We start from the raw sequence: 25,560 nt of genomic DNA, 5'->3' as shown, positions 1-25,560 counted from the left end.
GTTTTTGTGGATGCCGGAATCAGGATTTCTGTGCCAGAAATATCTGGATCGGAAATTCTGCCATCTGCACAATGCTGGGGTATCCCATTAAAATCAATGGGACTGCAGAGCTTCTGTGTGGAATTCTTATGCTGAATTCCGCACAGAAATTCTGCCGTGTAAACATAGCTTTAGAGTTGGGGAACATTATCAGAGGAGAAGAGAGCAGGTGTTTTTTCAGGATTCATGCGTCCATTACAAAGACAAATCTGCCTGATTTCAGCCTTGCTAAAGCATTCTCAGATCATCACTAATCCTCACCAGATCATCTAATGGTTAGAATGAGACCTGGAGAGGCCTACTAATTACTGTGTCCCGCACTCGCTGTAAATTTTGGTGGAGGATCAGTGATTACCCTTTTATTTTTTGGTATTTTGACCAGTTGTTAATTTCTACAAAAAAAAAATAAAATACTTTAAATGTCAGTATTTTTACTTGGGATTTGTTGTGAGCAGATCAAACACATACCTATAAATAGTACATCAAAGAAGCTGTTAATTTTACAGCATTCTCTTAGTTTTTTTCCAGAGCTGTATATACACAGATGCCATGAGCAGTAGTTTCTACAGGTATCACTTTTCCATAGTTTTTACTTATTGACCACTTTTTATTCATTTTTTTTTCTGGGATGTGATGTGGCCAAAAGTCAATAATTTTTAAGTTTGTAATGTTTTTGCATTTGATCATTTTATAGTTTAAACAATTCTGTATTCGGCAATACCAAATGTTTTTTGTTTATTTTAACAAAAAACTTTTTTCTTATGAGAAAAGGGGGTGATTAGAATTTCTATTGGGGGGGGATTTTTATATTACTGATTTTTTTTTCTTTTTTAAACATTTTATATTAGGCCCCTGGTCTTAAAGGGGTACTCCACTGTCCAGCGTTCAGAAGTAGAAGAAGTAAATGTTCCAAATGCTGTTTTCACCCTTCAAGGGTTGGCCACACCCCTCATGACATCATGGCCATGCTCCCTCAATGCAAATCTATGGGATGTGGCATGATAGCCGTCACACCCCCTCCCATTGACATTACATTGAGGGGGCATGACCATGACATCATGGGGGCGTGGCCAACCCTCGTTGGGTAAAAACAGCATTTGGAATATATACTTCTGAACGCTGGACAGTGGAGTACCCCATTAAGTAAATTCCCACTGACATTTGTTTCAGCAGATCGATCAAGAGGGGCAAGCCTGCAGCGGCTGTGCTGAGAATGAAAATGGTAGTACAACTTTTTCAATGGTGGTAGCAGGTTGCAGTACAAGTGAAAAAAGTAATAATGGTTAAAAGGTAGGTGGGGTTGTGAAGGATAACAATAATGGCCCTCATTTACTATTGCAAACCCGACATGTTTTGTCGGGTTGTGTGCCAAATTCTGGAGCATTGTGCCAGAAATTCAGTCTGTGCCAGAATTTGTGCCAGAATTTGCGCCAGAATTTTAAAAAACCTAACTAACTCTCCATTTTACTAGAAAAACCCCAAAAAGGGGCATGGCCATTGGTCACAAAAAAGGGGCATGTTCCCGACATTTTCACAAAACCCAACATATTTACTAAGGTTTCCACAGAAAATGTGGTGGAGGAAAAATGTGGTGGAGGAAAAGCCCACAGATCGGAGCATGTGTAAAAAAAAAAAAGCAAAATGTAGGGAAAGTGGAAAATGTAGGGAAACCTAATAGTTTAGTAGTAAATACCGTGATAAAAAAAATTGTAGGGAATTAAAACCCACAAAGAAACCTACACTCCACTCTTAGTAAATCAGGGCCAGTATGTAGGAGATGATTTGGGAATGGGTTTATGGTAAGAATAGTGAATTAAATGAATACAAAAAAGTGTTAAAGAAAAGGCCAGCTCTATACACAAAGTTGATACAACACTAACAGATTTATTTTTTCTGGCTTTCAGGCTATACAAAAAACTAAATGATATAGTAAGAAGAGCAAGATAATTAAGAGTACACATGTGGGAAATATGGTCAATGTCTTGCTCAGAATTTTTCAGAATTATAATGAATCAGAGGTGTATCACATGGCAGCAGTGTCCGGCTTGTTGTCATGTAACCACACCCGGATGCCAGCAAGAGTTTCCCCAGATTTTTCTTGCATAAATATTATTGTGTCAAAGAATCAGCTGGAGACTTAACTCAAGTTCAACAGCCAAAGTTTTTGAAGGTTTTAAAGATTTTAGGTGATTCAAGGGCTTTTCTCACTAGGTTATTAAAGTTAAAGGGGTTATCCAGGAAAAAACTTTTTTTTATATATCAACTGGCTCCAGAAAGTTAAACAGATTTGTAAATTACATCAACCAAGTGCCACTGCGACCACGAAGGGACTCAAACCCTCAATCTTCTGATCCGAAGTCAGACGCCTTATCCATTAGGCCACGCGGTCTTGTTTGGTTTAAACAGATTTGTAAATTACTTCTATTAAAAAATCTTAATCCTTTCAGTACTTATGAGCTTCTGAAGTTAAGGTTATTCTTTTCTGTCTAAGTGCTCTCTGATGACACATGTCTCGGGAACCGCCCAGTTTAGAAGAGGTTTGCTATGGGGATTTGCTTCTAAACTGGGCGGTCCCCGAGACACGTGTCATCAGAGAGCACTTAGACAGAAAAGAATAACCTTAATTTCAGAAGCTCATAAGTACTGAAAGGATTAATATTTTTTTAATAGAAGTAATTTACAAATCTGTTTAACTTTCTGGAGCCAGTTGATATATAAAAAAAAGTTTTTTCCTGGATAACCCCTTTAAAGATCTCAAAATGTGACAATGGCCAAAAGTCTTTCTTCAGCCACATACCACCACAAAAACCTGGAATAGTGACAACTGGAAATTAAGTCAATATATGTCTTTACTGACCCAGTTGTTTAAAGGGGTACTCAGGTCAGGAACTGATTAAGATTTTTAAATAGAAGTAATTTACAAATCTGTTCTACTATTTGGCACCAGTTGATAAAAAAAAAAAAAGTTTCTACCGGAGTACCCCTTTAATCTAACGGCGAGAAAATGATTACTCCAATAGATATATAGGTTAAAGAAGATATCCACATTCCATTCTCCAGCAATCTGTCAAGTCATAAAAAGCAATGGAGGAAATTTATCAAAACCTGTGCAGAGAAAACGATGGCAGTCAGATCTCTTTAAATTTTAAAAAGGTCTCTGAAAGTAAAATAAGCCATCTGATTGGTTGCTATAAGTAACTGCACCATTTTTCCTTTGCATGGGTTTTGCTAAATCTCCCCCAATGACTATACTTTTTGATGCAGTATAAGGGTATGTTCATACTATGAAATCTTTGTGCAGTATTCTAATTAAGAACTTTGCTCAGAGTTTCTGTCTGAGCGGCCAAACCAAAATCTTTTAGTTCAAGAATCAAGCGTACATGCTCCTTCACCATTGATGGCAATACTTTCCTTGAATGAATAAACATGTTCATACTTTCAAGGGATAAATTTCCACAGCAGAATTTCTGCAGTGTGAATGAATCAGCAAAATACCCATTCACACCAATGTTGAGGTTTATGCAACCGAATTCCTGAGCAAATTTCCGTGAGCAGAAATTCTGTGGTGTGAATGGACCATAAAAAGAAACACTAGGGAATTTTTGCTAGATTCTGATAAGAAAGTCCATTCTCTACAGCAAACCTGTAGAATCATTTAGCATTGATGCTTTCTTAGGGTGTAAAGTTTCACTCTGCTCCCCATATCATTCTAGATACTACAAATTTTCTTTTATTGCATGGGGCCACAATAAAAAAAAAAAAGAAGAACATACTCACCTACCCCACTTCCTGGGGGGTCCCCCTGTGAAGTCTTCCGGTCCTGTAATAAACATTCCAGCCACTGCTTCCAAGATGAATTTGCCTTGGCATTGATATACTGCTCAGTCACTCATCGGCTACTGGGGTGTCCCACCTCAGTCAGAGATTAGCTGTCACTGCATTCTTTGGGGACCAGAAGACTGCACAGGGGAACGCCTGAAGGAGCAAAGTAGGTAAGTATATGTTTTTTTGTTTTTTATGTGTTATCTCCATTGCAGCCCCAAAAGAATAGGAGAGATTTTTTTTTAGAATACACAATACCCCTTTAAAAAGTAACTATCATTTAAAGAAAAAAAGTTTTGCCATGACATGTCAGAAAACTGGTCAATAGGGGTCCTTTTTACTGTGGGCTCCATCAGTCCCTAACAGGAAGGGGCAGAAATGATCAACTGAGTGCCCTACCCCTTTGTTTCTGATTAGCATAGGTCTCTGTAGAGCATGTAGTGCAATGGCTTTTTATATTCTGTTACAAATATGATGTAACAGTATAAACTGTGAATATTAGAACACGTATACATAATGAATTCAATGATTGTGTGATATTTAAGATTAATTGATCGATTATTCCTCATAAATGTAACCAGACATCTGGATTTTCTTAACAGCTGGTTCGATGAAATGTTTGTTAATTTCTGTTCATACAGTATTATCATATTCTTATCAGTATGTATAGCATAAAGCTGGCTTGAAGTCTCTATTTTTCTGGCAATCACTTATTATCTTTACAATGTAAATCATTAAACTATTGGAATATTAAAAATAAGCAAGCTAAAAGGAGCAGCAGCGGTATGCAGATGACTTTTGGTTGCATCAGAAAGCTTTCATTTCTGATGATACATTTGCCTAGCATTTTCCAGGAGGGATATCTAAGCTATAACTGCACAATCAACTAACGTAATATCAGAAAACTAATTTAAGTTGCAGCAGCCTGAGAGAATATAAAAGCATTATTTGCATTTTCATAGCAGCTTTTTATCCAAATAGAATTCTCAAAATATTGAATGGTATGCATATAGGTAAAAGTATAAATTCAAAAATTTTCCATCATTTTTATTTAAGAAATACAGAATAGAATAACCTGATAATGTACATTAGGGATGAGCGAATCGAATCTAACAAATCCGAATTCATTACGATTTACAGGGAAAATTAGATTGGCAACGAATGCGAATATCGCAGCGATTCGCTTCATTAAAGTGTCCATTTAGTGTTGTCATGGCTCCAGGGCATCCAAAACGGCAGATCCAGATGTTAGGACATGGGGCAAGGAAGGCTGCGAAGGCGGGTAGGCAGGATTACTCTTAATCATATGCAGCATGCAGCCTATCCGCAACCAGCCACCCCATAGATGTCACACCCCTATATAATTGGCAGCCATCTTGCGGCCAGTTACTTCAGCCTTTTATTGCAGAGAGAGAGAGTGACAGCAGTGTGTGTTGCACAGAAGAGCATTTTTACAGCAGCGATTTACCTCCCAGTCACATCAGAGTTCTATTGCAGAGAGGGACAGAAAGCAATGTGCTGCACAGAAAAGCTTTTTTACAGCAGCGATTCACCTCAAGCACAAATCCAGCGTAGAAGAACTGATAGGGAAGGGAGTGAGATTGAGAGAGAAAGTGCAATTTGGGTGTAGTACACAGCGACTGTGTGCTGCAGCACTGGTGTGTACAACAACTGAAAAGCTAATAGTAGCCAGACAGTTAGGGTGAGGAGAACACTAAAAACATATTGTCCTCTATTAAGTGTAACCTGTGCTTACATCTAAGTGGTGTACCATTTTGTTTAGACGTGTGCAATTCGTTTTGGACGTAATTAGAACGTTTGGGCTCCAAACGTTCTAAACGGCAATTATCCAATTAAGTCTGCGGTTTTATCAATAAAAAAATTTCCCATGGCAATTACTATGCATTTCATTCACAAACTAAACCAGTTCAGAAAAGAGAGAGGGAAATTTAAAAATTAAAGAACAGAAATATAGGTTAGTGCATGTTTGCCAACGAACCAGGGGGCCTCAAGCTGTTGCAAAACTGCAACTCCCAGCATGCCCAGACAGCCTTTGGCTGTCAGGGCATGCTGGGTGGGTGTTGTAGTTTTGTAACAGCTGGAGGCACCCTAGTAACAGTAACAGAAACACTGTGTTAGCGCAAGTGACATGACATGTTATACATAAATCACCCGACAATCAAACACATCGATCAAACACATCAATCATTATTGAGGCATTCATTCATTCATTCTTTTATTCATTCATTCAATATTATATCATGTATTAATAAATCACATAAAATGATATTATCTTACCTGTCTTCCAATGTTCCGATCTCTGTGGCTGCCCTCTTTTCCTGCACACGCCCCCGATAATGGTCCCCTGTTTAAAAAAGATTTACCCAAATGTATCCAAAAAAAAAATCAAACCCGAAACCCCGAATACCGAATGTATCCGAAAAATCAAACCCGAAAAATTTACCGAACCGAAGATTTTACCCAAAATGAATAAACGAAACTAAACGAAAATGTTTCTTGCGCACATGTCTAATTTTGTTCCTTTTAAAGTCTTAAGGGCCTAAATACTGTGAAAGGCCAGGCAAAAGTACACACCTGCTGGTGTTGTAGACAAACACTGTTTTAAGCGTACTGGAGCGCATTGTCCTCTCCTTATAACTGCATACCATATACGTACATCTAAGTGGTGTACTATTTTGTTCCTGTTAAAGTCTTAAGGGACTAGATACTGTGAAAGGCCAGTCAAAAGTAAACACCTGCTGGTGATGTAGCCAAATACTGTTTTAAGTGTACTGGAGCACATTGTCCTCCCCTCATAAGTGCATGCCACATACATACATCTAAGTGGTGTACTATTTTGCTCCTCTTAAAGTATTAAGGGGATTGCTACTGTGAAAGGCCAGCCAAAAGTACACACCTGATGGTGTTGTAGACAAAAACTGTTTTAAGTGTACTGGAGCGCATTGTCCTCCCCTCATAAGTGCATATCACATACGTACATCTAAGTGGTGTATTATTTTGTTTCTTTTAAAGTCTTCAGGGCCTATATACTGTGAAAGGCAGCCAAAAGTACACACCTACTGGTGTTTTAGACAAATACTGTTTTAAGCCTACTGGATCGCATTTTCCTCCCCTCATAAGTGCATAATGTAACAGTACCCCCCTTTGGTTGCCTCCTCCTTTTACGAGAGAGGAAACTCCTGAGAAGGTCACGGTCCAGGATATTCTCCTCAGGCTCCCAAGATCTCCCCTCAGGACTAGAGATGAGCGAATCGAAGCTGACGAACCTGAATTCGTTAAGATTTTCATGAAATCTTCGATTTGCAACAAATGCGAATATTGTTGCGATTCTATTGCGCAAATCACTTCATTAAATTCCATTTTACAGCGTTCCTGGCTAAAGGGGACCTAAAATGACAGATCCACATGTCAGTTCATGGGGCAGGGGATTATGGGTGGGCGGGAAACTATGGCGGGAATGAAGGTAGGTGGGATGACCCTGAATCACATGCGAGATGCAGCCTATCAGCATTCCTTGACCCCTGTGATGTCACAGCCCTCTATAATCGGCAGCCATCTTGCTGCTGCTCATTTCATCCATGCACTCAGAGAGAGAGAGAGGACGGGCTGAGTGTGTGTGAATTGCTTATACCACAGCGTACCACTGCAAATGCTAGTCACATCAGCATTGCGGACAAACAGGAGTGCAGTGCTTTGGTGTTCTCACTGAGAAGGATCTTACAATATATAAACCTTTTATTCAGGTTATTGAGCATAGCATCAGAAAGGGGCAGATAGCTTTTCGTTGCCTCATACATATCAACAAGCTGCCTGAACTTTATGAATCATCTTATCTCCTCATTTTTCAGCGCAATTCTGTGCTTTTTTTTGCTCCACAAATCATCTGCTGCTCAGAATTGTGTGTGGACTGTATAAAAAACCAATGCACAACATTATTAACACTCTGTGACAGAGTGCAATTTAGGGTTTAATCCCTGTTTTCTTTTTTTGTGGTGCTGCACTGTTGGGTCCTGCTGCTGTTCACAAATACGTTTTTTCAGCAGAGTGTAATGCATTTGTCTGCCCTCATACGTGCATACCACATGCCTACATCAAAGCAGTCTACTATTTTTTATCTGTAACAAGTCTAGATACAAGGAAAGTCCTGGTGTTTTTATAAAATACAGATTTTTTTCTGCGTATTGTTGTGCATTTTTCTGCCACATCAGTGCATGCCGCATACGTACAACCAAGTAGTGTACCATTTTGTACCTATTAATCGGTCTAGGGCCAACATACTGTGAAAGTCCAAACAATAGTGCTCACCGGCTGGTGTTTTACAAAAATACATATTTTTTTCTGCGTATTGTTGCACATTTTTCTGCCCTCATCAGAGCATACCACATACGTACATCCAAGTAGTGTACCATTTTGTACCTGTTAATCCGTCAAGGGCCTATATACTGTGAAAGTCGAAACAATAGTACTCACCGGTAGGTGTTTTACAAAAATACATATTTTTTTCTGCGTATTGTTGCGCATTTTTCTGCCCTCATCAGTGCATACCGCATACGTACATCCAAGTATTGTACCATTTTATACCTGTTAATCTGTCAAGGGCCTACATACTGTGAAAGTCCAAACAGTACTCACGGCTGGTGTTTTACAAAAATACAGATTTTTTTCTGCTTATTGTTGCGCATTTTTCTGCCCTCATCGTAGCATACCACATACGTACGTCCAAGTAGTTTACCATTTTGTACCTGTTAATCTGTCAAGGGCCTACATACTGTGAAAGTCCAAACAATAGTATTCACTGGCTGGTGTTTTACAACAAAAAAAAATTTGCATATTGTTGCGCATTTTTCTGCCCTCATCAGTGCATACCGCATGCGTACATCCATGTAGTGTACCATTTTGTACCTGTTAATCTGTCAAGGGCCTACATACTGTGAAAGTCCAAACAATAGTATTCACCGGCTGGTGTTTTACAAACATTACAGAGATTTTAGGCTCATTGTAGCTATTTTTTCTGCCCTCATCAGTGCATACCGCATACGTACATCCAAGTAGTGTACCATTTTGTACCTGTTAATCTGTCAAGGACCTACATACTGTGAAAGTCCAAACAATAGTAATCACCAGCGGGTTTTTGACAAAAATACAGATTTTTTTTCTGCGTATTGTTGCGCATTTTTCTGCCCTCATCAGTACATACCGCATAGGTACATCTAATTAGTGTACCATTTTGTACCTGTTAATCTGTCAAGGGCCTACATACTGTGAAAGGACAGCCAAAAGTAATCACCTGCTGCTGTTCTAGAGAAATACAGTTTAAAGAGTAGTGAAATGTATTGTAATATTCTCATATACGCACTAAGTATGTCAGGCAGAGAAGTGTCGGGACATGCACAGAGGAGTTGCAGAGGCCTAAATACTTCAGGCAGAGGTGGCAGCAGACTAGGTAGCGAGTGGTAGCAGGAGTCGCAGCGAGAGGCCTGAGCTCCCGTTAACAGTCAGTGGTCGTGTCTCGACCAGCAACCCATCTGCCATCGTCGATTGCTTAACACGCTCATTCACTTCATCATAATGACATCTGACCCCCCCAGACAACAGTCGGTGGGTTCCTCAGACACAACCCTCAGTTGGCATGGCCTGGGAGAAGTCCCTGTCCTCCCATTGCCTTTGTCCTATGCTGTTCCCTTTCCTAGAGAAGTATCTTATTCTGTGGGTTCAGCTCCACTATTCACTGAGGATGATCTAATAGAGGACAGTCAGCAGCTACTGCCCAGCAAAGAAGGGGAGGAGACATGCGCCGCTTGCTCCGCTAGGCAGCCAAGTAGTGTTGCGGAGAGTGACATGGGAGGTGGTGTTACAAGGGATCAGGATCCTGAAGCAGACACTGTTGGGGAACCTGAGGAGGACATCAGCTTGACCTTCAACACGGAGCCTTGTCTCATTCCTGGGGGGATTCACTGTATGCTGAGAGGGACTGACTGTCAGGAGTGTAAGTCGCTTGGGGAACTTTTCCTGTTCGTCCGCTAGCAGCTATTCGTGAGGCTCCAGTTTGGAGTGCTATTGTGTATCCAGCTCGGGAGTTTGGTGTTCTGCAGTAGCTGTGCCTGTCTCACAAAAAGGGGCATATCGCCAAAACGGATTTTAACCCCTTGTCTGCGGTAAAGGTCCGTTACTGAGTAATCTGTAGGCGCTATATAAATAAAATAAATAAAATAAACCTGTTGATGATGATGAAGCCGATCGCAATTGGGAGCCGGGTGCAGAAGGGGCTTCATCATCATCATCAGTAGAAGAGAGTTAGAGGTTGCCCTTCGAGGCAGCAGCTGAGCCAGCAAGGCGGTAGCATAGTTGGCAGTCAGCATGGTGGCACGAGTGGGAATTCTGGAGCCAAACGTGCCCGGAGGAGACCACCTGCTTCCCGGCAGCCTACCTTTCCAGGAGGTAGTGGAAGAGGGGTTCCTGGAGACGGCACCAGTAGCAGTCAATTAGTGTGGACTGTAGGTGGGAAAATTAGCTACTCGGCAGTGTGGCAGTTTTTCATCAGGCATCCGGAGGAGGTTCACGTAGCCACATGCAAGATATGTCGGCAGAAGGTGAAGCGTGGCCAGGGTCCCAATGTCGGCACCACGGCCCTGCGTCAATACATGCTTCGCCACCATAAAGTGGCCTGGGGGAACCATGGCTCCGATGTAGTGGTCCAGCCTGCTGCATCACCCAGTGGCCATCTGGTCCCTCCTTCATCCAGACAGGCTCCACCACCTCAACCGAAGGGAGCTGCTCCTGCTTCTCCTGATTTTAGTAAGCCATTCTGCCAACAATCCATCGGCGAAGCCATGTCCAAGAGACAACAGTATGCGCCCACTCATCCAACGGTGCAGAACTTGAATGTGCTCCTGTTCAAGTTGCTGGTGCTGCAGTCCCTCCCTTTTCAAGTGGTGGACTCTGCACCTTTCAGAGAATTGATGGCTTGTGCCGAGCCGAGGTGGAGAGTCCCAAGCCGTCATTTCTTTGCGAATAAGGCAGTACCAGCCCTGCATAAGTTTGTACAAGGGAAGGTGGGCCCGTCCTTGAGCCTGTCGGTGTGTTCACATGTCCATGGCACAGCCAACGTGTGGAGCTGTAACTACGGGCAGGGAGAATACATGTCTTTTACGGCCGACTGAGTAAATGTGGTTCCTGCACAGCCACAACAGCAACTTGGACAGGTCACACCGCTTCCTCCTCTACACTCTCGCTCTCAGGCAGTTGGTCCTGTGACAGTGTGCTACTCTGCCTCCTCATCCTCCACCGTGTCCTCGGCCTCCACTGCACATCTTGGTGGCCCTTCATCATACCATGTGTGTAGGGCACGGTGATATCAAGCTGTTCTTCACATGGTTTGCCTTGGTGAAAAGTCTTGGAAACAATGGCCGGTTAGGGCAATGGAGACGTTGCGCCCACATCTCACGGCCACTTGAGCCCTGTGGGGGCTTGTTGGATTTGGTCCTTTTTACCCACACGATGGGGTCCGGGACACTCAATGTTTGATTTAAATAAAAATAAAAAAAATCAGACATTTCAATGGTCTCCTCATGCATCAGCCAACTCCAGGCTGTGTCATTCAGGCAATATATGTTTTACTGATGGCGCTGCTGGGCCTGGGTCAGGGAATTTCAAATTTTCTCATAGGTGGCACCCGCTATCCCAAATCTTCTTCAAAAATTTCTAAAATTGTTTTTTTTTTTTTTTTTGGGGGGGGGGGATTGTCAAGCCCTGGTGTGTACTCATGAATCAGCCAACTCCAGGCTATGTCATTCAGGCAATATATGGTTTACTGATGCTGCTGCTGGGTCTGATGGCGCTGCTGGGCCTGGGTCCGGGAATTTCAAATTTTCTCATAGGTAGCACCCGCTATCCAAAATCTTCTTCAAAAATTTCTAAAATTGTTGTATTTTTTGGGGGGTATTGTGAAGCACTAATGTGTACTCATGCATCAGCCAACTCCAGGCTGTATCATTCAGGCAATATATGGTTTACTGATGCCGCTGCTGGGCATGGGTCTGGGAATTAAAATTTTCTCATAGGTAGCACCCGCTATCCAAAATTTTCTTCAAAAATTGTTGTGTTTTTTCTTAGGGATTGTGAAGCCCTGGTGTGTACTAGTGCATCAGCCAACTCCAGGCTGTGTCATTCAGGCAATGTATGGTTTACTGATGCCGCTGCTGGTCCTTGGTCTGGGAAATTCAAATTTTATCATAGGTAGCACCCGCTATCCAAAATTTTTGGTTTAAATTTCTAAATTCATCTTTTAATCCAATTGATTGTGAAGGCCTAGTGCCTACTCATGCTGTGTCATTCAGCAACTATATGGTCTCCTCATGCTGCCAACACCTTCACACTGTGTCATTCAGCCACTATATGGTGTCCTCATGCTTCAGCCTCATCCAAGCTGTGTCATTCAGCCACTTTATGGTGTCCTCATGCTGTCAAAACCTCCACACTGTGCCATTCATCCACTATATGGTCTCCTCATGCTGCCAACACCTCCACACTGTGTCATTTAGACACTATATGGTCTCACACTGATGCCACCACCAGGCTCTGTCATTGTGCTGCTGTGTGGCAGTGATTCTAAAAGCGATGACAGTAATCTGCATGTTATTCTGAAAACAGTATTACTTCACTACCCCAGCACACTACATATGCATTTTAGAACACAGGAAAGTGTTCTATACCCCTATTGAGGCTGTCTGTAGGCTAGAAATAGGCTTTTTTAATATAGATTTGCCTCAAAAAAATTGGGATAGAATTTTTGAAAAGTTTGCTCATCCCTACACAGGACCGTAACCCTCTCAGTCGACCCCAATTTTTTTTTTTATCTCTCACAGCTTTTGTCGCAAGAATCTGTTTAACTTTGTAGACATCAGAAGAGCCGGAGACAGGTGTGGGGACAAGATTCTTCTGAGAGAACCGGTTTATGACAAGAGACTTGAGGAGAGAGACGTGGAAGGAATTGGGAATACGTAACAAAGAAGGTAGATGGAGTTTGTAGGCGACATGATTGATTTTTGTAGAATCTGGAAGGGACCAAGGTAGCGGAAACCAAGGTTGTAACAAGGGATCTTGAAGCAGATGTACTCAGATGAAAGCCACACCACGTCACCAGGAGAGAAGGATGGAGGAGTGTTACGCCGAGCGCTCCGGGTCCCCGCTCCTCCCCGGAGCGCTCGCTTCTCTCTCGCTACCGCAGCGCTCCGGGCAGCTCCACTGACCCGGTGCGCTGCGATACCGTCTCCAGCCGGGATGCGATTCGCGATGCGGGTAGCGCCCGCTCGCGATGCGCATCCCGGCTCCCGTACCTGACTCGCTCTCCGTCTGTCCTGTCCCGGCGCGCGCGGTCCCGCTCCCTAGGGCGCGCGCGCGCCGGGTCTCTGCGATTTAAAGGGCCACTGCGCCGCTGATTGACGCAGTGGTTCCAATTAGTGTGTTCACCTGTGCACTCCCTATTTATACCTCACTTCCCCTTCACTCCCTCGCCGGATCTTGTTGCCATTGTGCCAGTGAAAGCGTTTCCTTGTGTGTTCCTAGCCTGTGTTCCAGACCTCCTGCCGTTGCCCCTGACTACGATTCTTGCTGCCTGCCCCGACCTTCTGCTACGTCCGACCTTGCTTCTGTCTACTCCCTTGTACCGCGCCTATCTTCAGCAGTCAGAGAGGTTGAGCCGTTGCTAGTGGATACGACCTGGTCACTACCGCCGCAGCAAGACCATCCCGCTTTGCGGCGGGCTCTGGTGAAAACCAGTAGTGACTTAGAACCGATCCACTAGCATGGTCCACGCCAATCCCTCTCTGGCACAGAGGATCCACTACCTGCCAGCCGGCATCGTGACAGTAGATCCGGCCATGGATCCCGCTGAAGTTCCTCTGCCAGTTGTCGCCGACCTCACCACGGTGGTCGCCCAGCAGTCACAACAGATAGCGCAACAAGGCCAACAGCTGTCTCAACTGACCGTGATGCTACAGCAGCTACTACCACAGCTTCAGCAATCATCTCCTCCGCCAGCTCCTGCACCTCCTCCGCAGCGAGTGGCCGCTTCTGGTCTACGACTATCCTTGCCGGATAAATTTGATGGGGACTCTAAATTCTGCCATGGCTTTCTTTCCCAATGTTCCCTGCACTTGGAGATGATGTCGGACCAGTTCCCTACTGAAAGGTCTAAGGTGGCTTTCGTAGTCAGCCTTCTGTCTGGAAAAGCTCTGTCATGGGCCACACCGCTCTGGGACCACAATGACCCCGTCACTGCCTCTATACACTCCTTCTTCTCAGAAATTCGAAGTGTCTTTGAGGAACCTGCCCGAGCCTCTTCTGCTGAGACTGCCCTGTTGAACCTGGTCCAGGGTAATTCTTCCATTGGCGAGTACGCCGTACAATTCCGTACTCTTGCTTCAGAATTATCCTGGAATAATGAGGCCCTCTGCGCGACCTTTAAAAAAGGCCTATCCAGCAACATTAAAGATGTTCTGGCCGCACGAGAAATCCCTGCTAACCTACATGAACTCATCCATCTTGCCACTCGCATTGACATGCGTTTTTCCGAAAGGCGTCAGGAGCTCCGCCAGGATATGGACTTTGTTCGCACAAGACGTTTTTTCTCCCCGGCTCCTCTCTCCTCTGGTCCCCTGCAATCCGTTTCTGTGCCTCCCGCCGTGGAGGCTATGCAGGTCGACCGGTCTCGCCTGACACCTCAAGAGAGGACACGACGCCGCATGGAGAATCTCTGTCTGTACTGTGCCAGTACCGAACACTTCCTGAAGGATTGTCCTATCCGTCCTCCCCGCCTGGAAAGACGTACGCTGACTCCGCACAAAGGTGAGACAGTCCTTGATGTCTACTCTGCTTCTCCACGTCTTACTGTGCCTGTGCGGATGTCTGCCTCTGCCTTCTCCTTCTCTACTATGGCCTTCTTGGATTCCGGATCTGCAGGAAATTTTATTTTGGCCTCTCTCGTCAACAGGTTCAACATCCCAGTGACCAGTCTCGCCAGACCCCTCTACATCAATTGTGTAAACAATGAAAGATTGGATTGTACCATACGTTTCCGCACGGAGCCCCTTCTAATGTGCATCGGACCTCATCACGAGAAGATCGAATTTTTGGTCCTCCCCAATTGCACTTCCGAAATCCTCCTTGGACTACCCTGGCTTCAACTCCATTCCCCAACCCTGGATTGGTCCACTGGGGAGATCAAGAGTTGGGGGCCCTCTTGTTTCAAGGACTGCCTAAAACCGGTTCCCAGTACCCCTTGCCGTGACTCTGTGGTTCCCCCTGTAACCGGTCTCCCTAAGGCCTATATGGACTTTGCGGATGTTTTTTGCAAAAAACAAGCTGAGACTCTACCTCCTCACAGGCCTTATGATTGTCCTATTGACCTCCTCCCGGGCACTACTCCACCCCGGGGCAGAATCTATCCTCTGTCCGCCCCAGAGACTCTTGCTATGTCGGAGTACATTCAGGAAAATTTAAAAAAAGGCTTTATCCGTAAATCCTCCTCTCCTGCCGGAGCCGGATTTTTCTTTGTGTTCAAAAAAGATGGCTCTCTACGCCCTTGCATTGACTACCGCGGTCTTAATAAAATCACGATAAAGAACCGCTACCCTCTACCCCTCATCTCTGAACTCTTTGATCGCCTCCAAGGTGCCCACATCTTTACCAAACTGGACTTAAGAGGTGCTTATAATCTCATCCGCATCAGAGAGGGGGATGAATGGAAAACGGCATTTAACACTAGAGATGGACACTTTGAGTATCTGGTCATGCCCTTTGGCCTGTGCAACGCCCCTGCCGTCTTCCAAGACTTTGTTAATGAAATTTTTCGTGATCTCTTATACTCCTGTGTTGTTGTATATCTGGACGATATCCTGATTTTTTCTGCCAATCTAGAAGAACACCGCCAGCATGTCCGTATGGTTCTTCAGAGACTTCGTGACAATCAACTTTATGCCAAGATAGAGAAATGTCTGTTTGAATGCCAATCTCTTCCTTTCCTAGGATACTTGGTCTCTGGCCAGGGACTACAAATGGATCCAGACAAACTCTCTGCCGTCTTAGATTGGCCACGCCCCTCCGGACTCCGTGCTATCCAACATTTTTTGGGGTTCGCCAATTATTACAGGCAATTTATTCCACATTTTTCTACCGTTGTGGCCCCTATCGTGGCTTTAACCAAAAAAAATGCCAATCCCAAGTCTTGGCCTCCTCAAGCGGAAGACGCCTTTAAACGGCTCAAGTCTGCCTTTTCTTCGGCTCCCGTGCTCTCCAGACCTGACCCATCTAAACCCTTCCTATTGGAGGTTGATGCCTCCTCTGTAGGAGCTGGAGCGGTCCTTCTACAAAAAAATTCTTCCGGGCATGCTGTTACTTGTGGGTTTTTTTCTAGGACCTTCTCTCCGGCGGAGAGGAACTACTCCATCGGGGATCGAGAGCTTCTAGCCATTAAATTAGCACTTGAGGAATGGAGGCATCTGCTGGAGGGATCAAGATTTCCTGTTATTATTTACACCGATCACAAGAACCTCTCCTATCTCCAGTCTGCCCAACGGCTGAATCCTCGCCAGGCCAGGTGGTCTCTGTTCTTTGCCCGATTTAATTTTGAAATTCACTTTCGGCCTGCCGATAAGAACATTAGGGCCGATGCTCTCTCTCGTTCCTCGGATGCCTCGGAAGTCGAACTCTCTCCGCAACACATCATTCCTCCTGACTGCCTGATCTCCACTTCTCCAGCCTCCATCAGGCAAACTCCTCCAGGAAATACCTTCGTCTCTCCACGCCAACGCCTCGGAATCCTCAAATGGGGTCACTCCTCCCATCTCGCAGGTCATACAGGCATCAAGAAATCTGTGCAACTCATCTCTCACTTCTATTGGTGGCCGACTCTGGAGACGGATGTCGTGGACTTTGTGCGAGCCTGCACTGTCTGTGCTCGGGATAAGACTCCTCGCCAGAAGCCCGCTGGTTTTCTTCATCCTCTGCCTGTCCCCGAACAGCCTTGGTCTCTGATTGGTATGGATTTTATTACAGACCTACCCCCATCCCGTGGCAACACTGTTGTTTGGGTGGTCGTTGATCGATTCTCCAAGATGGCACATTTCATCCCTCTTCCTGGTCTTCCTTCAGCGCCTCAGTTGGCTAAACAATTTTTTGTACACATTTTTCGTCTTCATGGGTTGCCCACACAAATAGTCTCGGATAGAGGCGTCCAATTCGTGTCAAAATTCTGGAGGGCTCTCTGTAAACAACTCAAGATTAAATTAAACTTTTCTTCTGCATATCATCCTCAATCCAATGGACAAGTAGAAAGAATTAACCAGGTCTTGGGTGATTATTTACGACATTTTGTTTCCTCCCGCCAGGATGATTGGGCAGATCTTCTACCATGGGCCGAATTCTCGTATAACTTTAGAGTCTCTGAATCTTCCTCCAAATCCCCATTTTTCGTGGTGTACGGCCGTCACCCTCTTCCCCCCCTCCCTACTCCCTTGCCCTCTGGTTTGCCCGCGGTAGATGAAGTGACTCGTGATCTTTCCACCATATGGAAAGAGACCCAAGTTTCTCTTTTACAGGCTTCATCTCGCATGAAAAAGTTTGCCGATATGAAAAGAAGAGCTCCCCCCATTTTTGCTCCCGGAGACAAGGTATGGCTCTCCGCTAAATATGTCCGCTTTCGTGTCCCCAGTTACAAACTGGGTCCACGCTATCTTGGTCCCTTCAAAGTCTTGTGCCAAATTAATCCTGTCTCTTACAAACTTCTTCTTCCTCCTTCTCTCCGTATTCCTAATGCCTTTCATGTCTCTCTTCTTAAACCACTCATCATCAACCGTTTCTCTCCCAAATTAGTTTCTCCCACCCCTGTCTCCGGTTCTTCTGACGTCTTCTCAGTGAAAGAGATACTGGCCTCCAAGACAGTCAGAGGAAAAAAGTTCTTTTTGGTGGATTGGGAGGGCTGTGGACCTGAAGAGAGATCCTGGGAACCTGAGGACAACATCCTAGACAAAAGTCTGCTCCTCAGGTTCTCAGGCTCTAAGAAGAGGGGGAGACCCAAGGGGGGGGGTACTGTTACGCCGAGCGCTCCGGGTCCCCGCTCCTCCCCGGAGCGCTCGCTTCTCTCTCGCTACCGCAGCGCTCCGGGCAGCTCCACTGACCCGGTGCGCTGCGATACCGTCTCCAGCCGGGATGCGATTCGCGATGCGGGTAGCGCCCGCTCGCGATGCGCATCCCGGCTCCCGTACCTGACTCGCTCTCCGTCTGTCCTGTCCCGGCGCGCGCGGTCCCGCTCCCTAGGGCGCGCGCGCGCCGGGTCTCTGCGATTTAAAGGGCCACTGCGCCGCTGATTGGCGCAGTGGTTCCAATTAGTGTGTTCACCTGTGCACTCCCTATTTATACCTCACTTCCCCTTCACTCCCTCGCCGGATCTTGTTGCCATTGTGCCAGTGAAAGCGTTTCCTTGTGTGTTCCTAGCCTGTGTTCCAGACCTCCTGCCGTTGCCCCTGACTACGATTCTTGCTGCCTGCCCCGACCTTCTGCTACGTCCGACCTTGCTTCTGTCTACTCCCTTGTACCGCGCCTATCTTCAGCAGTCAGAGAGGTTGAGCCGTTGCTAGTGGATACGACCTGGTCACTACCGCCGCAGCAAGACCATCCCGCTTTGCGGCGGGCTCTGGTGAAAACCAGTAGTGACTTAGAACCGATCCACTAGCACGGTCCACGCCAATCCCTCTCTGGCACAGAGGATCCACTACCTGCCAGCCGGCATCGTGACAAGGAGGTCTTCTACTTTTATCCGGTTGCGCCTTCATGCGTGAAGAAGCCTGGGATAACGACTGTCGGGTCTGTTGCCAGATGGTAGAGAAGTCACGGACAAGCTCATCAACAGCAGGCACAATGGAGGAGATTGGGAGAGGAAGAGGAGAATGGAGATGGAGTCCGTAGACAACAAAAAAAGGGGGACGACGTTGTGGAATCTTTATGATTATATGAGAATTCAGCCTAGGGGAGAAAGTCGACCCAATAATCTTGGCGAGCTGAAACAAAATACCGAAGATAAGTATCAAGGATTTGATTAATCCTCTCCACCTGACCATTGGTCTGAGGTTAGTAGGCCGAGGAGAAGTCCAGATTGATGTCCAGAAGGTTACAAAAGGTTTGCCTAAACTTAGAGACAAACGGCACACCTCGATCCGAAACGATATGCTGAAGAAGACCATGTAAACGAAAGACATGTAACAAGAAGTACTTTGCCAGCTGCGGGGCAGAAGGAAGACCTGGTAGAGGGATGAAATGAGCCATCTTGGAAAACCGATCTACAATGACCCAGATGACAGTGTTATTATGAGATGGTGGCAAATCGGTTATAAAATACATTGTGATATGGGTAAAGACTGTAAGAATCCTGCAGGTCTCTGTCGAGGAGTTTTGTCACAGGCACATGTTTCACAAGACAGAACAAAATCAGAAACATCACTTTCAAGATGGGGCCACCAGTAGTGCCGGGAAATAAGAAGTAGAGTCTTGCTTATTCCAGGATGTCCTGGTGTCAAGAAAGAATTACCCCATTTCAGGACCTTGCGTCTCAAACTGGCGGGCACAAAGGATTTTCCTGGAGGAACTTGCTGAATCACAGCAGGAGCGGCCGGAATCAAACGGTCAGGAGGAATAATATGCCTAGGTGTGAAGTCCAAACCAATGACGTCAGAGGACCTAGAGAGAGCATCAGCCCTGATGTTCTTGTCTGCTGGACAGAAGAGAATGAAGAAGTTGAACCTAGAAAAGAACAGTGACCATTAGTGTTTAGCAGCATAGGCCATATTCGAATTTGCGATATTTCGCGAATATATGGACGAATATTCGTCATATATTCGCTAAATTCGCATATTCGTAATATTCGCGTTATATTTTCTCATATGCGAAAATTTCATATGCTACAATTGGCATAAACGAAAATCCGCATGTGCGAAAATTAGCGTAAGAGAAAATTCGCATATGCGAAAATTCGCATTTGCAAATTTTCCCATATGCGAAAATTCATACGCCAGACTCACACAGTAGTATTAGAGCCTTCTTTACACCACACAAGCTGGAAGCAGAGAGGGATGATCACTGTGATGTGTACTGTGAAAAAATATATATATATTCGTAATTACGAATATATAGTGCTATATTCGCGAATATTCGCGAATTTGCGAATATGTGATATTCGCTAATAAAATTTGCATTGCGAATATTCGCGAGCAACACTAGTGACCATCTTGCCTGGCAGGGGTTCAAACGCTGAGCAGACTGAAGGTATAGAAGATTCTTATGGTCTTCCAATAAATGTCGCAATTCCTCAAAAGCTAGCCTGAAAGCGAGGAGTTCACGATCTCCAATGGAGTAATTCCTGTCAGCAGAAGAGAATGTCATGGAGAAGAACCCACAAGTTACACTCTTGCCCTTAGCATTTTTCTGAGTGAGAATGGCACCCGCTCCAACGGATGAGGCATCAACCTCCATAGAAAATGGCCTCTCTGGATCAGGTCTTATAAGCATGGGAGCAGAGGCAAACACAGACTTTAACCCCTTAAGGACCCAGCCATTTTACACCTTAGGACCCGGCCATTTTTTGCACATCTAACCACTGTCACTTTAAACATTAATAACTCTGGAATGCTTTTAGTTATCATTCTGATTCCGAGATTGTTTTTTTGTGACATATTCTACTTTAACTTAGTGGTAAAAATTTTTGGTAACTTGCATCCTTTCTTGGTGAAAAATCCCAAATTTGATGAAAAATTAGAAAATTTTGCATTTTTCTAACTTTGAAGCTCTCTGCTTGTAATGAAAATGGATATTCCAAATATTATTTTATTTTATTCACATATACAATATGTCTACTTTATATTTGCATCATAAAATAGTTTTTACTTTTGGAAGAAACCAGAGGGCTTCAAAGTTCAGCAGCAATTTTCCAATTTTTCACAAAATTTCCAAAATCACAATTTTTCAGGGACCAGTTCAGGTTTGAAGTGGATTTGAAGGGTCTTCATCTTAGAAATACCCCACAAATGACCCCATTATAAAAACTGCACCCCCCAAAATATTCAAAATGACATTCAGTCAGCATTTTAACCCTTTAGGTGTTTCACAGGAATAGCAGCAAAGTGAAGGAGAAAATTCACAATTTCCATTTTTTACACTCGCATGTTCTTGTAGACCCAATTTTTGAATTTTTACAAGGGGTAAAAGGAGAAAATGTATACTTCTATTTGTAGCCCAATTTCTCTCGACTAAGCACATACCTCATATGTCTATGTAAAGTGTTCGGCGGGCGCAGTAGAGGGCTCAGAAGGGAAGGAGCGACAAGCGGATTTTGGAGCGTACGTTTTTCTGAAATGGTTTTTGGGGGGCATGTTTAGGAAGCTCCTATGGTGCCAGAACAGGAAAAAAAAACACATGGCATACCATTTTGGAAACTAGACCCCTTGAGGAACGTAACAAGGAATAAAGTGAGCCTTAATACCCCACAGGTGTTTCACGACTTTTGCATATGTAAAAAATAAAATAAAAAATTTCAATAAAATGTGTGCTTCCCCCCAAATTTCACATTTTTGCAAGGGTTAATAGCAAAAAATAGCCCCCAGAATTTGTAACCCCATCTCTTCTGAGTATGGAGGTACCCCATAAGTTGACATGAAGTGCACTATGGGGCGAACTACAATGCTCAGAAGAGAAGGAGTCATATTTGGCTTTTTGAGAGCAAATTTTGCTCGGGGGGCTTGTCGCATTTAGGAAGCCCCAATGGTGCCAGAACAGAAAAATAACGCCCACATGGCATACCATTTTGGAAACTAGACCCCTTGAGGAACGTAACAAGGGGTACAGTGAGCATTTACCCCCCATTGGTGTCTGTCAGATCTTTGGAACAATGGGCTGTACAAAATTTTTAATTTGCGCAGCCCACTGTTCCAAAGATCTGTCAGACACCAGTGGGGTGTAAATTCTCACTGCACCCCTCATTACATTCCGTGAGGGGTGTAGTTTCCGAAATGGGGTCACATGTGGGTTTTTTTTTTTTGCGTTTGTCAAAACCGCTGTAACAATCCGCCACCCCTGTGCAAATCACCTCATGGTGCATGGTGCACTCTCCCTTCTGAGCCTTGTTGTGCGCCCCCAGAGCACTTTGCGCCCACATATGGGATATCTCCGTAGTCAGGAGAAGTTGCATTACAAATTGTGGGGGGCTTTTTTCCCTTTTACCTCTTGTCAAAATGAAAAATATAGGGCAACACCAGCATGTTAGTGTAAAAAATTTATTTTTTTACACTAACATGCTGGTGTAGACCCCAATTTCACCTTTTCATAAGGGGTGAAAGGAGAAAAAGCCCCCCAAAATTTGTAAGGCAATTTCTCCCGAGTACGGAGATACCCCATATGTGACCCTAAACTGTTGCCTTGAAATACGACAGGCCTCCAAAGTGAGAGCGCCATGCGCATTTGAGGCCTGAATTAGGGATTTGCATTGGGGTGGACATAGGGGTATTCTACGCCAGTGATTCCCAAACAGGGTGCTTCCAGCTGTTGCAAAACTCCCAGCATGCTTGGACAGTCAACGGCTGTCCGGCAATACTGGGAGTTGTTGTTTTGGAACAGCTGGAGGCTCCATTTTGAAAACAGTGGCGTACCAGACGTTTTTCATTTTTATTGGGGAGGGGAGAAGGGCTGTGTAGAGGTATGTGTATATGTAGTGTTTTTTACTTTTTGTTTTATTTTGTGTTAGTGTAGTGTTTTTAGGGTACAGTCACACGGGCGGGGGGTTACAGCGATTTTCCCGCTGCGAGTTTGAGCTGCTGCGCAAAATTTGCTGCATCGCAAACTTGCAGCCTGATATTCACTGTAAGCCCCCTGCCCATGTGAATGTACCCTGTACATTCACAAGGGGGGACCTCCAGCTGTTGCAAAACTACAACTCCCAGCATGCACAGTCTATCAGTGCATGCTGATAGTTATAGTTTTGCAACAGCTGTAGGCACACGGGTTGGGAAACACTGAGTTAGGAAACAGACAATGTTTCCCAACCAGTGTGCCTCCTGTTGTTGCAAAAACCACAACTCCCAAACATTCTCAGGCATGCTGGGAGTAGTAGTTCGGCAACATCTTTAGAGCCAGATGTTGCCGAACTACAACTCCCAGCATGCTTGGAGTTGTAGTTTGCAACATCTGGAGGACTACAATTTGCAGACCACTAATACAGTGGTTCCCAATCTGTGCCCTTCCAGATGTTGCAAAACTACAACTCCCAATATGCCAAAACTGTCCAGGCATGCTGGGAGTTGTTGTTCTGCAACATCTGAAGGGCCAGATGTTACAGAACTACAACTCCCAGCATGCCTGGACAGTAAGGGCATGCTGAGAATGTGTAGTTTTGCAACATCTGGAAGGGCACAGTGGTCTCCAAACTGTGGACCTCCAGATGTTGCAAAACTGCAACTCCCAGCATGCCCAGACGCCAAGGGCTGTCTGGGCATGCTGGGAGTTGTAGTATATAGGGTCCCAATACAGCAATGCATGTCGCTTTACAGCGACGTGCATTGCTGTAAAGGGCCCGGCCGCGGCTGAAGATCTACTCACCTGTCGCCGCCTCCGCCATCTTCCTCGCCGGGTCTTCAGGGACGAGGTAAGTACCGGGGCCGGTCCCCAGCAATCCCCCTTCCCCCGCCGCGTCCTCCAGTCTTCCTCCCATCCTCTTCGGACTTCAAGGGGCCGGGCAGGACGGGAGGAAGTAACCGCCCCCCCCTCATGCGATTGGTCGGTTAGTTAACCGACAGATCGCAGGGAATAGAAGAAGGTGGCAGGTTTGTCACCTCGCTCCTAGGCTTCAGCATGGTCCTGGCTGTCTGTGACAGCCGGGATCATGCGAAATTACCGGGCGGTCGGGTCCCCCTCGGCGTTTGCCCTGGATCCCTGCTGAAGGATTTCAGCAGGGATCTGCTTCCGATGTGAGCGGCGGAGACCAGGAAAAGACATGACGTATGCATACGTCATGGGTCCTTAAGACCCAGGGTGTGATGACGTATGCATACATCATGGGTCCTGAAGAGGTTAAACGGGAGAAGGCCTCTTCAGCCTCTTGAGACCAAGATTTAGGATTAGATGCCTTCGTAGTGAGAGCCACCAAGGATGAAAAATGTGGGATAAACTGACATTAATAGTCAGCAAATCCCAGAAAGCATTGAATAGCACGTAGGCCTGAAGGACAAGGCCAATCCAATACTGCAGACAACTTAGCTGAATCCATCTGCAGGCCCTGGTGAGAGACAATGTAGCCAAGAAACGGAAGACTAGATTTCTCAAACAGGCATTTCTCCAGTTTGGCGTAGAGATGAATCTTCCGTAGTCGCTGAAGAACCAGACGAACATGTGAACGATGATCCTCTAGGTTAGAAGAGAAGATCAGGATGTCATCTAGGTATACGACAACACAGGTGTAGAGAAGATCACGGAAGATGTCATTGACAAACTCTTGAAAAACGGCTGGAGCATTGCAGAGACCAAAAGGCATTACGAGATACTCAAAATGTCCATCACGAGTATTGAAGGCCGTTTTCCATTCATCTCCCTTGCTGATACGAATGAGGTTGTACTCACAGCGTAAGTCCAACTTTGAGAAGACCTTGGCACCACGTAGATGGTCAAAAAGTTCTGAGAGAAGAGGTAGAGAGTAACGGTTCTTGAACGTGATTTTAACCCCTTAAGGACCCAGCCAATTTTTACTGTAGGACCCTGCCATTTTTTGAACATCTGACCACTTTCACTTTCAGCATTAATAACTCTGGGATGCTTTTACCTTTCATTCTGATTCCGAGAATGTTTTTTCATGACATATTCTACTTTATGATAGTGTTAAAATGTTGTCGATACTTGCATCATTTCTTGGTGAAAAATTCCAAAATTTGATGAAATAATAGAAAATGTTGCATTATTTTAACTTTGAAGCTCTCTGCTTATAAGGAAAATGAATATTCCAAATAAATTATATATTGATTCATATATACAACATGTCTACTTTAGGATAGCATCATAAAGTTGACATGTTTTTACTTTTGGAAGACATTAGAGGGCTTCAAAGTATAGCAGCAATTTTCCAATTTTTCACAACATTTTCAAAATCGAAATTTTTCAGGGACCAGTTCTGTTTTGAAGTGGATTTGAAGGGCCTTCTTATTAGAAATACCCCACAAATGACCCCATTATAATAATTACACCCTCAAAGTATTCAAAATGACATTCAAAAGGTGTGTTAATCCTTTAGGTGTTTCACAGAAATAGCAGCAAATTGAAGGAGAAAATTCTAAATCTTCATTTTTTTATACTGGCATGTTAGTGTAGACTCAGTTTTTGAATTTTTACATGGGGTAGAAGGAGAGAAATCTTCCTAAAAGGTGTAACCCAATTTCTCTCGAATAAGGAAATACCTCATATGTGTATGTCAAGTGTTCGGCGGGTGCACTATAGGGCTCAGAAGGGAAGGAGCAACAGAGGGATTTTGGAGAGTGAGTTTTTCTGAAATGGTTTTTGTGGGGCATGTTGCATTTAGGAAGCCCCTATGGTGCCAGAACAGCAAAAAAACACATGGCCTACTATTTTGGAAACTACACCCCTTAAGAAACGTAA

At 44.7% G+C, this 25,560-nt stretch overlaps 1 non-coding gene across 1 annotated transcript; it reads right to left on the bottom strand.

Moving 5' to 3' along the window:
• Positions 1-2,355: 2,355 nt before the first annotated feature.
• On the bottom strand, positions 2,356-2,428 carry TRNAR-UCG (transfer RNA arginine (anticodon UCG)). The gene has a single exon. It is a non-coding gene; the product is annotated as a tRNA-Arg (tRNA).
• Between the last annotated feature and the right edge of the window lie 23,132 nt (positions 2,429-25,560).

This window comes from Hyla sarda, chromosome 8 (assembly GCF_029499605.1).
Source record: "Hyla sarda isolate aHylSar1 chromosome 8, aHylSar1.hap1, whole genome shotgun sequence".
NCBI lineage: Eukaryota > Metazoa > Chordata > Amphibia > Anura > Hylidae > Hyla > Hyla sarda.
This window is presented reverse-complemented; position numbering and strand designations above follow the sequence as displayed.